General features: G+C 44.1%; 1 long non-coding RNA gene across 3 annotated transcripts in view; it reads left to right on the forward strand.

Moving 5' to 3' along the window:
- The first annotated feature begins 252 nt into the window (after positions 1-252).
- Positions 253-16,465, forward strand: part of LOC107033821 (uncharacterized) — a 263,656-nt gene continuing 247,443 nt past the window's right edge. For 2 of the 3 annotated variants that reach the window (XR_012059198.1, XR_012059200.1), the window contains exon 1: positions 253-1,340. This is a non-coding gene — a long non-coding RNA (uncharacterized lncRNA). The remainder of the gene's footprint in view (positions 1,341-16,465) is intronic. The other variant, XR_012059199.1, reaches the window with a different exon arrangement.

A 16,465-nucleotide genomic window follows, 5' to 3' on the forward strand; every position in this document is an offset into this window, starting at 1 on the left:
AGACACGCCAAGAATCGGTTCGTCCTCACGGACAGGATCTGCAGACCCGAACCGTTGGAGGTGCCTTTAGTGAAGGCGGGTGCGCAGCGCCTCCGCTTCCGGGATCTGGAGGCTCTGAATGCTCTCCCAGCCCGCAGAGTTTCAGGGCACCAGATGCCATGGGAATATTCGCCCCGCCCTCCCGGATGGGTCCTACCCACCCGCCTCCCCGCCCACTGCGCAGGCCCGGCGCGCAGGCGCAGAAGGAAGTCGTCGCCCTGAGCAGTGGTTGCTGGAGCGCGCTGCTCCGCGGAGGTTCCTGGCGGTCAGGTCGCTGCCGACTTCCGAGTCCCGCTTTCAGGGATGACAAACTTGGGGTGACACTGGCCTGGCGGGCACACCTAGCCTTCGGCGTATGTGAGATGCCGACGAGGGAGAGGGCAGCTCCGGGTTAGTGCGGGCTGGAGCTCCTTGGATTTCCTGTGGCGTCTCAAATCCAGCGCAGCTGTGGTCAGACCGAGGTCCTTGGGATTCGAGCCGGCAGGGATGGTGTGACCGGGCCCTGCTCTAGACCAGAAAGTCCAGGGCGTCCCAGCCTTCTCGGGCGGGGGCTCTGAGGCAGAGGTCTTGGCCCCCAGTCAGGCGGAGCTCTTAGAGGCACACCTGCTTTACCCATCCAGCCTGGCTTTCTGGGCCGCCTTCACAGCCAAACTGATGGTTGGGCCCAGTTTGAATATGTTTTAGATGAAAAATTCACTACAGACATGAGATACTAGGAAGGGATCAAACCTCATGTCAGTGGCAGAGGAAGAATTAGAAGCTTTATTTCCTCTGAGGCCTGAAGATCCTGTTTTGTCTAGCTTTTTCTGCTACTCACAAACTTTGGGCAAAGTCCCTACGCTTCTCTGAGCCTCATAGTGGGGATAATACTCTTCCCACTTACCTCAATCAGTTAATGACAGGTCAAAGTCATACATACTTTCTCAGTATTTTTTTTTTTTTTTTACTGCTTAAACCAAAATCTGGACCTTGATGTGTTGCAGAACCACTTGGGCATTTATGAAGCACCCTGTCAGAGTATTACTAGAAATACTTCTCAGCATCCTGAAATAGCCTGCTTCCCAAGCTGCCTTATTCTTAGAAGAATCTTCCTCCCATCTTCACTATATTGTAACCCAGGGATCCTGAAATGGGATGGAAGAAGGGTATCTCACCTGGACTGGTGGCGTTCTTGAACCCTCCTGAACCTCCTGGAAAACTTGAAAGAAGCCTTTTTTAAAAAACTCTCTGGAGACAAATGGATTAATCAGTTCACAGATGATCGTTATGTTTGGTTGGGAGAGGAAGTCGGGTGACAAAATGTAAGTGTCCTACTCACCACTCCTTTGAGACATATACTTAGGGAGAAAAAAAAATCACCCTGGGGCAGAATGAGGTGTGGGGTAGGGCAGGGGCCTATGTATGTGGCAGGTGTCACTGGGTAAGTAGTAAGGGTCTTAAACTCTGCAAACATCCCCTACTGCTTCTCCTTTGGAGTTGTGCTTTCTTTGACTTGTGCTAGAGTGTCCCAGCCTGCAGAAACACTAGTTACACAATACTATTCCATGGACACATTTGCAGGAATGTTTCTATCACCCAGCCACCCGAGCCCTGGCCATGTGCTGCCATTCTTGGCCATTTTTCCTGGCCAGTGCTGGTTCCAGCTTCAGCAATAAGAATATAGAATAGAACGATTAACCCAGAAAAGTGGAATGGTTTGAGATGAATGAAGGATTAATAGGTTGCAAGTTTTGTTTTTTTCTTTTCCAAACACTGAGCTGGCTCTTAGCAGCTCAGCCATCTCTGGGGAGGTATAAAGCATAATTAATTTATTTTTAATGTTTGGTTTGATTGAACTCTTTTTCTAGTGAGATAAGATAAGGAGTTTGTCATGACAAGGGCAGGGATGGATTGCTTTTTGTCATTCACAGGAGTGGGTGCCACTTGGAAACTTGTAGGTAGATGGTGGCATGAGATGAGAAACTTTACAGGGGACGTGATAGAAAACTAGAGAAGATGGGACAGGAATGGCTAGATTCTTTGCCACTTGAAGGACCAGAGAGGGAGAATGAGCTTCCAGAGAATGCAGGCCTGGCTTTAAATGTTGCGATTTCCTTGGGAGGTTGGTTGTTGGTTCACTTCTTATTGACCTGGGTCAAGAGCTGAGCGTGTTTGTGCAGTCGGAGTTCAGAATATCTTCAGTTATCTCACAGCATACGTGGCTCCTCCTGTAGGCTTGCAATAGGCCAAGAACCAGAGCAGATGTCGTGCGGTAACTATCAGGAACAGTCCCTGTGGTCTTGTCATTGGAGAGATCAACCAACACTGAAATATTTAAGCAGATACTCTAAGGCGGGTAGGGTGGCTTGAAGAGTTCTTGTCAGCTGTTAACAGGGATCTATGTGTCATAAGAACCACCTTTTTAATGATAAGGTTCATATCTAATGTATTTAAAAAATTTTGCCTATTAATTCCTAACTTTGATACTTAATGTGTTAAAAGCTCCCACCATGATGGTAAAATTATTATTTTCTTGTAGTTCTAGTGTGTGTGTGTATGTGTGTGTGTGTGTGTGTGTGTGTGTGTGTATATATATGTACATATATAGTATATGATACATATACTATAGTGTGTGTGTATATATATACATTATGCTATGTATGTACGTATATATGCTACACACACACACACACACTGCAGTTTTAGGTTAGTTATAACCTCTTCAGTTTGACTCACTAAAACTGAGTGTTTTATTGTTTATAAAAAATATCGAATGTATCTGGTGGCTGGGAGCATGGATTTCTTGTTTGCTCTTTGGTTTTCAGATCATAATTTCAATATAAATTTGTGCATAGAATTTTAAGCCTCATTAAATTTTTGGCAATGGAATTTAAGGAATCTCTCCAAATTTTCCTAAACTCTTAGTTTAGCTTCCTTTACTGCCAAAGTATTTCCTAAAGGGGTAGGATTTTTTTTCTCTTCCAAAATTGTGCCTTATAGATTTCTTACCTTTGCTTTGGTCAGGAGGGGAAATAATTATTAAACAAAACCTTTTCTTCAGTTAATATTATTTATTAAGATCTATGACTTATGCCAGAGAACAGGCTAAGTGTGGGTATTATACAAATTGAGATCAAGAGGCCTTGCTTTTTCCAGATATATGTTGTTACAACCTAGGTTCGCTTCAGCAAGTCTGGCCAGATGTAAGCAGGTAACGCGGATAAAAGGGACCGGGAGACAGGAGACCTTTGTCTCAGCACAAGTTTTATTGCTCCACTTTGCTGAGTCACCTTCCTCAAATCCCGCAGCATCCCACGGCCTCAATTTCCTTACCTGTCAATGAGAATAAATGAGGTCTTCTAACTTCTAAAGTTTTTGTCACAGAAAATTTAAATTTGTGCCATAAATATAGATAATATTGCTAAAGGTTATCCACCTCTTTTTATTTATTCTTAAAAAGTATCTGCAAATGCTCCCAGTTTTTCTGCTGCTTTTGGTCTCAAAAATGTCTTAGGGCAATGAGAATCAGGAAACTGCTAGATTAGCTAAAAACGATTTCAGACTTCATCTACAAGGGTTGACTGTGTCCATTTTTGCTAGGAGTGAGAACCAAATCTATTTTTCTCTCTTTAATACTCATTCTTTAGTTGTGGAGCAGCTGGTTATGTCACCCCAGCGGACTAAGGCAGAAGCCTCACACGTGGTTTACAGAACCACGCAGCAGACATCCATGGGCTGAAATAGCTGTAATTAGAAAATCAATGCTCTCCAAGTAAGAAAAATGACAAAAACACAAAATTTGAAATAATGAACGCAAAGGTTTGAATCATAAATATTTATTTCTCGAGAAACAAGGCAAACTCATTTCTAGTTTCAGAAACAAGGCAAACTCATTTCTAGTTTCAACGGAGAGGGATCAGTGGTAGTTTGGCCACACCAACAGTGCCATGTCAAAACCAGAATTTCTGCATAAGACCATAGGGGACAAGAAGCCCTGTCACCACCCTCATAGTGGATAGGATCTCTCCCTCCATCTCTGGACTGGTTCTGAAAACATCCCTGCAGATTTTATCTTCTATTCATAACCTTCAGACTCTGGAATTTGGGAGTGAGCCAAAGCTAGGTGTTACACGGACTTTAGCTGTGGATGTTAAGGTCATTTCACAACTAGTTGCAAAGCACATTTTTGACTGGCAGAAAAAAATGCAAAGCAATATTTAGAGTTTTCTTTCTGTGTGTGATGTTGGTTTACTTCCCTGCCACATAGATCACTCTGAGGAGTGCGGTGGGTACAGGGCAGGAGGGTGTGGCAAGTGAGTTTCAGTGGGGATCTGCTGGCTGGCGTAGCGTCAGAAGAAGCCAGGTGAAACCATTCTGCCCTTTCCAGCTTGTGGGTGTCATTGTTCTCCACAATTGGGTGATCCTCCTCAGCCTGCTTGGCTGATACCAGGTTCTTGGAGGCTCCCAGAAAACCCCCATGTAAATGTGCAGCCCAAAAGGTGGGTGCACAGCTGAGTTTGTGCCTCACCTGGCCCTGGGGGCGTGCATCCCTCTGGCCCAGGAGACATGCCTCTCGGTTGTGCAAAGAAACTTGCTTAAAAGTATTCCCGTTGGTAGGATGATTTCAGAGACATCTATGAGAATTTCCCTCCCTTTGAAAACAAACAGACCCTCACCTGCATCCCTTCCCTTCTCCCCAGGGACCTGGAATCCCTCACTTTCTCGTGAAAACCCTTCATTCCTTAGTGAGAGCTGATCTTTAGAATGCAGACCCAGCAGGAGGAGCTACCACTTCTCCACTTCTTGAGTCCTTTCCATATAGAAAACACCGTGGCAGGAGATTGCCATCCGGAGAAGTTATTCTTATTTTTTTAGATGAAGAAACAGAGGCTTAGAAGTATCCATTTGCACAAGGTGACAACGTGTGTCACAGAACCAGCTCTCACACCCAGATTCTTCACACTCCAGAGTCCATGCACTCCCAGGGCCCTCTCCTGTCTCCAAGATTCCCATTCACTTTGCCCACACAGTGCTGGGCTTTAACCCTCCTGGAGAGGGAGAGAGCAGCTAGGATCTGTGGGCTGAGAAAGCTTTGGGCCTCCCAAGGTGTGCTGTGTGCAAGTCCAGGGATGATGAAGGCTGGGGTCCTAGCCTTGACCTCCAGGCACAAGACAGAGGCCCTCCTCCTGCTCCGTGGGGCAGCCTACCAAGGCGTCTCATTCAGGCTGGAGCCCCTTCTAGGAGAAGGGGAGTGGGTGTGTGTGGCTGACCCCTGCGTGCATCAGGGCTCTCCTGCCTCTCTCTTCCATCAGGAGAGGGCGCAGCTTATTTGAGAGGGCGGTGTGGGCGGAAGAGGTTTCTGTGCATTTCTGTTCACTTCACTTGCTCGAGTATAAGCCACGAGCCTGAGTAATGGTGGAGCACCTAAGCTGGGCATGTCAAGGGCTGTTGGCAGAATGGAGTGTGAGGCCCCAGATGGGTCTCTGGGGCTGGCTGTCCTAGTGGGATGTGACTGTTACTTTCCAGTGCCCTTCAGAGCTTCATCTTGTAGTCGAGGCACCAGTGATCCGTGTGGCTGCAAACCAGCTGGAGAAGGCAGGCGGAGTAAGTCAGGTCCCCCAGACCAGACTCCTCACCTTCATGGTCTGGCCCGGGGATCTCTCCACGTGCTGCTGCAGAAACCTCAATCCTGACACTTCTAACTGTGTGATGACTGGCTGCTTACTTAGAGATTGCAGGTCCCTTGAGGCCGGTTGTGTTGGTCCCAGCATTCCCAGTGTCTTTTGTGACACCTGAGCCCGAGATGTCTCTAGCTAAGCTGGAATGTGGACAACAGCTTTGCCCCAATTACAGGAATGAGGACAACTTCATGGGAAACAGAGAAAAGAAGGCAACTGGTTCACTGTGGTTCTGGGGAAAGTCCCGTTCTGCTCATTTGGACTGTGAATGAGAACCGTGAGTATAAACTGGAGTAGAAGGACTGTCCCTGGCTGCTTGGACTCTGGCTCCAGCCAGAGAGATGGGGCTGGCTGGAGGAACTTTCCAGAAAAGGGAGCAGCAGCCTTGCTCTGGGACAAATCCTGTATTGCCTTTTCAGATAATTGTAATCTGCTAGCATGAAGGCTGTGCGTGTTGCTTCCATTTTACCTTGTATTTAAAATGAACCTTCTGAAAATTTAGAAGGCAAGTAAAGCAATCCTGCTAATTTAATGAACATGAAGCTGTAAAAGTAGCTTTTATAGAGTGTCAGCCACTCACTGAGGAGCCTGGTAGCCAGAGGGAAAGAAGAGGGAAAAGGTGTGCCGTGCCTCATCCCAAGAGGCCAGAGCTTTTTCTAGTTTTCTGTAGCATGTGGGGTCTCTGAGGGGCAGAGGAGCTCTGCTGTGAAGGAAGCATCCAGAAACCTCAGCCCTATGAATTTTCCCTTCAACTTGCCTTGTTTTCTTTCTCCACGATGAGCCCGGAGGAGTGACAGAGCTGTCAGGAAACACTCATCCCTCTGGGTTGGTGAACGTCTCCCTCTGGTACCTCTGTGCCAAGGGGTCCGGACTGAAGATGAGCCTCTTTGCGGTACCCTCTGAGGCATGCGGCCTATCTCCAGAGCTGGTCAGAACGCAGGGGAGGGAGGCCGGCCTGTCCTGTCAGTAATCCCCTTGTCACGGCCACCTCCGGAGACTGCTCACCCTGACACAGGGGATGTGATGGGCAGCCTGTCAAATAGATTGTGAGCGCATTAGCAGGATTAGTGGTGAAGGCGAGTATTTCAGTACTTCCAAAGTTCACGCATGGCCTCCGAGACTGGCCTGCTCCGCTGCCAAAGTGGGCAGGGCGCGGGCTTGAGAAGCCACGTCACCTCTGGGCCTGGCCCCGAGGTGGTCAGGGGCTCAGAGGTCCTGCTGCGCTCCACTTCTGTTTATATATCTTTATTCCACAACAGAGCTTGATTTATAATATTAGTATAAAGTGCTAACTAAGAATTCTTTGCTTTCTTACCGGTAAACTAGCTGAAATCCTGTAGCAACCCCTCAGAACCAGATGCTTTGGTCTTGGCAGTGACTGAAGCATTACTGATTTTATTTTTGCTTGTTAAAGTAATATACCCTCGTTGTGGAAAAACTGGACCAGGAAAGTATAAGGGAGAAATTTAAAATATTCAATCCTTTCACCAGATATTTCACCTCTGATGCCATTTTGTATTTTCATACAGTCTTTTGTCTATGCATATGTATTAAACAAAATTACAATTATATTATTTATTTGATTTGGTTTCCTTTTTTTTAAAAAACCGAAATGTTATCATTTGCCAACTTTCTTGCACTTTTAGTGAAAATACCTATGAAATAGTGTATGTGAGTGTATTTGCATTCATTTTCTATTGACGTATGATATTACCACAAACTCGGCAACTTAAAGCGATGCCCATTCATTAGCTCACAGTTCTGTAGATCAGAAGTTGAGGTCTCTGCTCAGGTTTCAGCAGGTCAAAATCAAAGTGTCAGCTGGGTTGAGTTTTCCTCTGGAGGCTCTGGGGAGAATCACTTCCAAGCTCATTCTTGTCAGCAGGATTCAGTTCCTCGAGATGGCAGGGCTGAGGTCTTCACGCCCTTGCTGGTTGTTGGCTGAGGACTGTTCTGAGCAGCTGGAGGCCACCTGTCTTCCTTAGACGTGTGGCTCCCTTGATCTGCAAGCCAGCAACGGTGCATTGAATCCTTATTGTGCTTTGGATGTCTGGCTTCTTCTCTGATCAACTAGAGAAAACTCTTTGCTTTTAAAGGGCCCGTCTGTTTAGGTCAGGCCCACCGGAATAACCTCCCTATCATCTTAAAGTCGACTGTTTCGTAACAGGACCTAATCAGGGGAGTAAACGCCATCATATTGATAGTTGTCAGTATTATGCAGGGCATGTATCTCTACTTATCACAATATTAGAATTTATTTAACAGTTTCCCTGTTTTAAAATACTGAGTCATAAGGCTACAATTCCACAGTTAAGTCTGCCAAAGCACTGCTTTCTGGAGAAATGAGACATATTGCCACTTTGCAGCTTCATTTGGGAATCCTGCTTTTGGCCAATCGTGTGAGAATGGGGCTATGGCAGTCTTTTCTGGATTGTAGGATAATTGGTGTATTAGTTTTCTAGGGTTGATCAGCATAACAAAGTATCATGAACCGAGTGGCTTAAAACAATAGAGAATTATTGTTTCACAGTCCTGGAGGCTGGAAGTCTGAAGTCAGAGTGTCAGTAGAGCTGTGGTCCCTCTGAAAACTGTAGAATTCTTTCCTGCCTCTTCTGAGGTCCTAGTTAGCCAGCCATCCTTGGGTTTCCTTGCTTTGCAGCTGCGTAACTCCGACGTCTGCCTTCCCTGTCAGCGCTGTTGTGCCTGTGTCTTCGTGTGGACATCTTATAAAGACACCAGTTGTACTGGATTAGGGACCCCCCCCCCGATATAATCTCATTTTAACTTAACTGATTACATCTGTAACAACTCTTATTTTCAAATTAGGTTACATTCTGAGGTTTTGGGTGTTAGAACTTTAGTATATCTTTTTTTTCCTTCCCAGTGGATACAATTCAACATTTAATGATTGCTATATTAGGTGACTTTCTTAGTGGAAACTGAGTAGATACACAGAGTGGTAGGCCTTGAGCCAAAAGCAGATATCACAGGGGTAGTTATTTTAGCAAAGATTAAGAAAGCTGGCTGGGCTGTGGGGTAGCATGCTAGCAGGTGGTGCTGGGCCAGGTCTGACTCCTGATTCCCATGGATAGGAATACCGTGATATCACCATCCTGGGGTTAAGTCCTTACCTGACATTTCCTGATGTAAATTCCTTTGCCCAAGCTTTGGCTAGTGGCCCTGAGGCTCAGTGAGCTGGGTGACAAAGGGCAGATACAGCCAAGGCTTCTCTGACAGGTGGTCCTGGAAGCAGGGACTATGTATAATGTTGAAAAATCTGTTTCCCCATCTCTTTTGCTTTTGCTGTTGACTTAAGTTTGCACAGATCTTTTTAGTTTGGAAAGTGATTTCACAATTTATGATCTTTCATAATTTTCGCATCCACCCTGTGAAGCTGAAATGACTCTTTCCTTTTAGGTATGGTGAAGTTAAGTGTTACCATACAATAACCGCCAGCCAACAAGATGAAAAGTAAATATTACTGTTTGCACTTTACAGATGAGACATTATAAAAGGTTAAGTGACTTGTCTCGTAGTACTTAGCAAGTGGTAGAACTGGGATCAGGACTCGGGGCTGTGTCCCCGAGTCTGGTGCATCGTCCTGGCTCTGTGCTACCAAGCTGACCACTAACTCGGACCTGCCTGGAGAATGTCATCACGGGCACAGCACAGGGATGCCGGAAGTCCCGCTTTCAGAAGTATCCTCTAGACCCAACACTTAACTAGCTGTGTGACCTTGGAAACGCAGGTTAAATTTCCTTGGCTTCATTCATTCGTTCAGTCATTCACTCAACAGTTGTTTTCTAACAATTTCTTTTCCCCCCTCAGCTTTCTTGAGATATAATTGACATATAACATTTTGTAAGTTTAAGGTGTGCAATTTGATTATTTGATACATGTATACATTGTGAAAATGATTACTACAAAAAGATTGGTTAGCATATCCATCATCTGACATAATTCCCTTTTTTTGTGTGTGTGGTGAGAAGATTTAAGATCTCTTAGTAACTTTCAAGTATGCAATACAGTATTGTTAACTGTCGTCACCGTGCTGTACATTAGGTCCTCAGAACTTGTTTATCAAACAACTAAACGTTGTACCTTTGATCAGTTTCTCCCCATTCCCAACCGTCAGCCCCTAGCAACCCAAATCCCACTCTCTGTTTCTGAGTCCAACTTTTTTAGATTCCACGTATAAGTGAGATCATACAGTATTTTTCTTTGTGCAATTTCTTTATTTCACTAAGCATAATGCTTTCAAATTCCACCTATGTTGTTGTAAGTGACAAGATGTCCTTTTTTAATGGCTGAATAATATTCATATATTTACATTTATGTCTTATCTATCTATCTAATGTGTGTGTGTGTATATATATATATATATATATATATAAAATAACATATTCTTTATTCATTCATCCATTGATGATCACTTTGGTCTTTTCATGTTTGTCTATTGTGAATACACTGCAGTGAACGTGAAAGTGCAGATATTTCCTCAAGACAGTAATTTCATTCCCTTCAGATATATATCCAGAAGTGGGATTGCTGGATCATATGGTAGTTCTATTTTTAATTTTTCATAAAAATTCCATACCATTTTCCATAGTGATTATACTAATTTACCTTTCCACTCAGAGGGCACGAGGGTTCCTTCTGTATGTCCCAGCCAGTGTTCATTATCTCTTGTCTTTTTGATAATAGCTATTCTAACAGGTGTAAGGTAACATCTCATCATGGTTTTGATTTGCATTTCTTTGATGATTAGTGACCTTGAGTACCTTTTCATGCACCTGTTGACCATTTGTACATCTTTTTTGGAAAAATGTCTATTGAGGTTCTCTGCCCATATGTTTAATGAGTGTTGTTTTTCTGCTATTGAATTGTATGAGTCAGTCCCCCTCACCCCCGACATTTTTTGTTTTTGATGTCACAGTTTACATCTTTTTATATTGTATGTCCATTAACAAATTATTTTTAATTACAAACTATAAATTATACATCATAACTATCATCTCATTCTCTCCTGGCCTGCAAGGTTTCTCCTGAAAAATCCTCTGATTAGCCTTATGGGGTTCCCTTGTACGTGAGGAATTTTTTTTCTTTTACAACTTTAAAAATTCTTTGTCTTTGGTTTTAGACAATGTCATTATAATGCATCTTAGAGAATGTCTTTTAGGTTGAAATTATTTGGAGATATATGAACTTCATGAACTTGAATGTCCACATCTCTCCCCAGTGTTGGAAAATTCTCAGCCATTATTTCTTTAAATAAGTTTTTGCCCCTTTTTTCTTCTCTTCTGCTTCCAGTACTCCAATAATACATGATTTTTTCTCTTATAGTTCATGTAGACTTTCTTCAATCTTTTGCATTCTGTTTTCTTTGTTCTTCTCTTACTGGACAGCGTGAAAAAGATCTGTCTTCTCCCTTACAGATTCTTTCTTCTGCTCTACCCAGTCTGATTTGATGCTCTCTATTGCATTTGTCATTTCATTCACTGAGTTTTCAGGTCTAGAAATTCTCTTTTGTTGTTGTTGATGATGATGATTTCTCTCTACCTGGTAAACTTCTCATTTCATTATTGTTTTCCTGATTTCATTGAATTGTCTTTCTGTGTGTCCTTGTACTCACTGAGCTTCCTTAAAAAGACTATTTCATATTTTTCATCAGGCAGATATTTCATACTTTTCATTGGGCAGATCTCAGATCTCCACTTCATTGAGGTTTGCTACTGGAAATTTATTGTTTCTTTGGTGGTGTTATGTTTCCTTGATTTTTAAATTTTCCTTGGAATTTTATGTTGCTGTATTTGAAGGAGCAGTCACCTCCTCCAGTCGTTACTGACTGGCTTTGGAGAGAAGTGCCTTCCAGCATCCATGTCAGGGACTCTGAGCCTTTCCTCAGATCTTTTCTATTGATTCTCCTGCTCTACAGTTCTTGTCCCTTTTGGAGGGGGAGTTCATAAGTCGGCATGCCTTCTCTCAGTCCTGCAAAGCCACACTTGGTGCTGTCAGTCTCCCTTTTGCTTTCCCCAGGACTGTGCTAAATGCTCGTGTTTGTGTGCTTTCTCGCAGTCCTGTAGATTTGGACTGGCTTTCTGCATGAGCTTACTAGCTGTCTGCAGAGGCTTGCTCTTGCTGATATAGGAGCCAGCCACAGGATGGGGTGAGGTTGTGGAGCACTGGAGGTGTCTGTACCAGTTGGGAAGATCCGTGGGGGAGGCATCCTCAGTGACTCATCGATGGACTTCCTGATGGACTGTGCAGCACAGTAGGATCCATGTCCCTCTCCTGCTGTCCAAGACCCCTGGCTGCTGTTTGGCTAGCTACATCCCACTCCCCAGTCATGCAGCACACCTCAGTATTCTGGGTGGAATGGGAACAAATTGGGTCCCACACAGCTGGGGGAGCTGGGTATCACTCACACACTCACAGTTTCCCTCGTGCGAGAAATCACAGGCAGAAGAGGTCTCCCTTGGCACCGAGCTGTGCTACCTTGGGGGAGGGGTGATGTGAGTTTAATGAAACTGATCCTCTTACCCTGTTCAATGCATCCAATCTTGGATTTTAAAATTTGTTTAAATTAAAAAATTTTTTTTTTTTTTGCCCCAGCCATGTGCTGGAACTTTTCCACTAGACTCCTGGACTTCCACAAAGGCACCCTTATCTCTAGGCGATCACCTAATCTTTGGGAGGAAGATAGTAGAAAACTCTTGTTCCTCTGTGCTAATTATGTCACTCTTCTTAACGTCTGCTTCTTGAGCACTTATTTACCAGGCCCTGTTCTAGGCCCTGGAATTACAGCAACATAAGCTAAAGTGCTTGAGGAATTTGTCTTCTAGAATTGCATCCATTTTATAATTTGTAAAGTAAGGGTAGAGCAAGTACATGCCTAATTAAGACGTGAAGAGTAAAGAAAAAAATCATGCAGGTAATGGGCTTAGCTCAGTGCCAGGCACATCATAATTGTCAGTAGGTGTCAGCTGTTTATATAGAGAGATCACACACAGCGGCACGTGGGTCTAACGCTTGACTCTTTTGGAACTGCAGTGCCTCAGCATGGGGGGAGCATACTGAATAATCTGGGGGAAGGTGTAAATTTGGAGCCTTGGAAGCACGCCTTTTCCAGATCTAGGATTGACACACAAAGCTGGAGTGCAGGGGTTGTCATGAGGGCGGTGGCAGGGCCTCCCAAAGAGCAAGGTTTGGAGGACACATACCACGTTCATCTACTCATTCACCTTATGCTTCCCTGCTCCGTTGCCTAGATCTGTGGCCAGAGGTGAAGGATTCCACACTGCAAAGCAAAGAGTCAGTGAGGACCAAAAGCGACACAACACAAGTGACACTGTGTGGAGTGCGTTGCTGGCTTTACATTTGGTTCTGCCTAAACGGCCCACTGTATTAGATGCCTGTCTTAAGTTCCTACACCTCAATGTGGGGTATTAACTCCAATAGAAAACATGCAATCCGCCCAAAGCTAACATAGTTTAAGAAATGTAATATTTTATATGCATCACATTTTAGAAAGCTGTTTTTTGTTGAGGAATGGGGTAACCACTACCCGACATTTTACTTTGCCTTGGGGATACAACTCCGAGGGTTGGGGTTTATACTATAATTTAGCTAATCTGCTCAGATTCGGCATCTGCGCTCCTTTAAGTGGCATTTAATATTACGACAGGAAGTCTTTACTGTTTTTCTATCATAAAGAAACATTACTAGACTATACTGTATTATGTGCTCAAATTGGCTTGCCATCTCTGGTGAACTGTAGAAGAAGTGGAAACAGATAGTGAGTGAAGAGGGGATGCTTGCACGATCAGTCTCACATCCCACAAGGGTTTAGGTCTGCAGTGTGCGTGTCAGGCCAGAGATCAGGGTTCAGGGCTTTCCAGAGCTCCCTGAGACAGAGAAAATGACGTTTGTCTCTCGGGTCAGTTGTGATGCTTAAATGAAATAATATGGGCAGTAAACCTGCTGCAGGATGGATATTCAGCAAAAACACCTTTTAAGTCTCCTGCCTTATGAATTCAGTTTTCTTCAGTATTTTTGAAAAGCAGTTATAAACCACATTAGTTTTTTTTTTTTTATTTCTAGCTGCAGGATCTGGCACACAGAAGGGATCAGTGGGAGTTTGTGGATGAGCTGTTTGTAGTGTTTGGTATAAAGGTATATCCTCTCCACACCCTTTGTCACCAGCAGTGGTGGGTGGGTTTGGAGATTTGGTGCTATCTCCTAGCTCTTGAGCCAAACACACAGACAGCTGGTTAATCTCTTTCCAGATAAGGCTCATGGGAGAGTCATTCCTGTCTTCAGATTTGAGCCCTTTAAAGCAAATGCCCTGCCTTTAAAGCAAATGCCCTGCCTTTAAATCTGCCTTTCAAATACCAGGTCACATTCTGTGTGCCTGGAACAGTACCAGAGTTTAGAAATTCAGGGAGAAATTAGAGGCATCCATTACCCTTAGGAAGTCAACAATTAAGTAGCAGAGAAAGTGCTATACAGACAGACAGGCAGACATACAGACAGGCAGATGTACAGACACACTCATGCATACATTTATATATGTGCTTTGTGTGTGTGTGTATTTGGGGAGATGGTGCACTAAAGCAAGGGGAAACACTCAGTGTGAGAAATCTGAAGATATGAGTATGGTGACCATGTTTTATATGTCAAAATTAGGCTCCATGGACTAATAAGAATATAGGTCCATAGAAAGTAAAAAGGAATAATGCTTAAAGTTGAGGTAATCCCAGAATCAAGGCTGCCTCCTTACGAGGTAGTTCTTGTCCTCGAGAAGTTTACAATTTAGTTGTCGTGTGCACATCCCTGGATAAAAGAGAGTGCAGCTCTGTGAGATGTATCATAGAGGCAAGAGGAGGAGAACCCAAAGAGACACATGGCCCCTGAGAGCCATGGGAAATGAGAAAGGAGAAGGGAAAAGTTTAGTGTCCATGAGTACTGAAGGGATCTGGGAGAAGAGGGCATGCTGGGTCTGGAAGGATGTTGTACAAAGGCCTGGCTGCAATCTTGTCTAAGCAGGGAGATCAAAGAGCTTTTCCTAGATTTAAGACAATAAGGCACACACACATCCTTGGGAAGCCAGGTGCTTCTGTGGCCAAGGACTTTGCAGCTTGTCTGGCTGGCTCTCAACAACATGGTTGAGAACAGACATGTGGGATTGATTAGAAAACTATTATGCTTGGGAAAAAATGTAGACATCAGAGACATGAAAATGAGACCATGTGAGCTTTTGTAAGTGAAATGTGCCTGTCATTGTGGTTTACCTGTCCGAAGACCTTGTGAGCAACCTGTGGATATGGCTGGGGAAAACGTGTCTTTGGAGGCCCCTCCTCTCTTCCTTGCACCCTGATGTCTTTCCTTAGACGGCACCTGATGTTTATGATAGTTTGCTTTCTGAGATAGGACCTTCCTCTCACCGGTTGTTATCAGGAAGTGAACTGGTGGCCCACTAAACTCGGGCTTTATCAGACTCTCAGGAGGAAACCTTGTGTGTGTGTGTGTGTGTGTGTGGGTGGAGATGGTATAGCAAAGGGATCAAGGACCCGCTCTGGAGACTTCTTGTTGTTGACATTTGGAAAGTCACTTAAGCTTTCTGAACCTAGATTCTTAATTCATAAATGGAAATAATAATACCGATCTTGCAGAGTTCTTGAGAGGACTCAACAAAGTAACAAATACAATAGGTAAGTACAGTGCTTGGCACATATTAGGTATTCAGTAAATCTCACCTGTTATTATTGCTATTTGGGGGGTACAAGGTGATATAGTATGGATACCTTCTGGGTATAGTTAGAGCAAACTTAAAATCTGTTTGGGGTGGGGACGGGGAGGGGGCGGGCACACAAGCCTACACATTGCTGTCCATAGTGCTGAACCGTTGTTGCATAGGGCATGGCTGATGATCCTAACCCCAGGCCACTGTTGATAACTGATTAGTCTCCCCTGGGAATTCTGAGCCAGGAATGCTGAATGAACAGACCCAGATGGTAGAGAGGCAGACTTAACAGTGGCTTTTGGATAAGTGAATGAGAAATTTCTATGGAGAGAAAAAGAGACATTTTAATTTCTTTTAGATACTTATATTACCCCAACCCCCCCCCAAACTGACATGGCTGAAAATGCCAATAAAAGTAAGACGTGTGTTATGTGCTGGAAGACTGTGCAAATGTTAATGTGAATGATGAATTTGAGTGCTGATCAGAAGCCTAGAGGGGTAGAGATTGTTCAAGTGAGGTGTCATCAGTTGGGTAAAAACAACATTAAAAATTTTGTAATTTTCACAATGTCACAGAACAAATAAAATCAATATTTTATGATGTATGTGGTCAATTTTGTGTAATATTGAACATTTAAGCACACTTCTGAGTGTAGTAAGTTTTCTTGGAAAGTCAGAGTTTCGAATGGCAGGTGTCTCCCCCCATTCCTCTCCCGGGGGGCTCTGGTGAAGGTTCTGGGTATACTGTTTTCTCTGGGGCCTCCTGTGTTTCCCTCCTCTTCTCACGGGGGCCCAAGTTGCTGGAGCAGCTTGGCTAACCTGCCTCCTAATGTCTACTGGCTTGTCAGTTTATCCTATCTATCGTCCATCCATCCATCCACCACAGGTTACCAGATATGCAATTATTGAGCATCTACTGCAGATTATATGTTCTGGTGCTTTGTTGTATATTTTGTACCAAGAAAGAAGCTTGTCTAATCTGCTTGTTATCGTAACAAACCCTGACCTTTGACCCAGCCCCTCCAGA

The sequence above is a fragment of the Vicugna pacos genome, chromosome 15 (assembly GCF_048564905.1).
Source record: "Vicugna pacos chromosome 15, VicPac4, whole genome shotgun sequence".
NCBI classification, from domain to species: Eukaryota; Metazoa; Chordata; class Mammalia; order Artiodactyla; family Camelidae; genus Vicugna; species Vicugna pacos.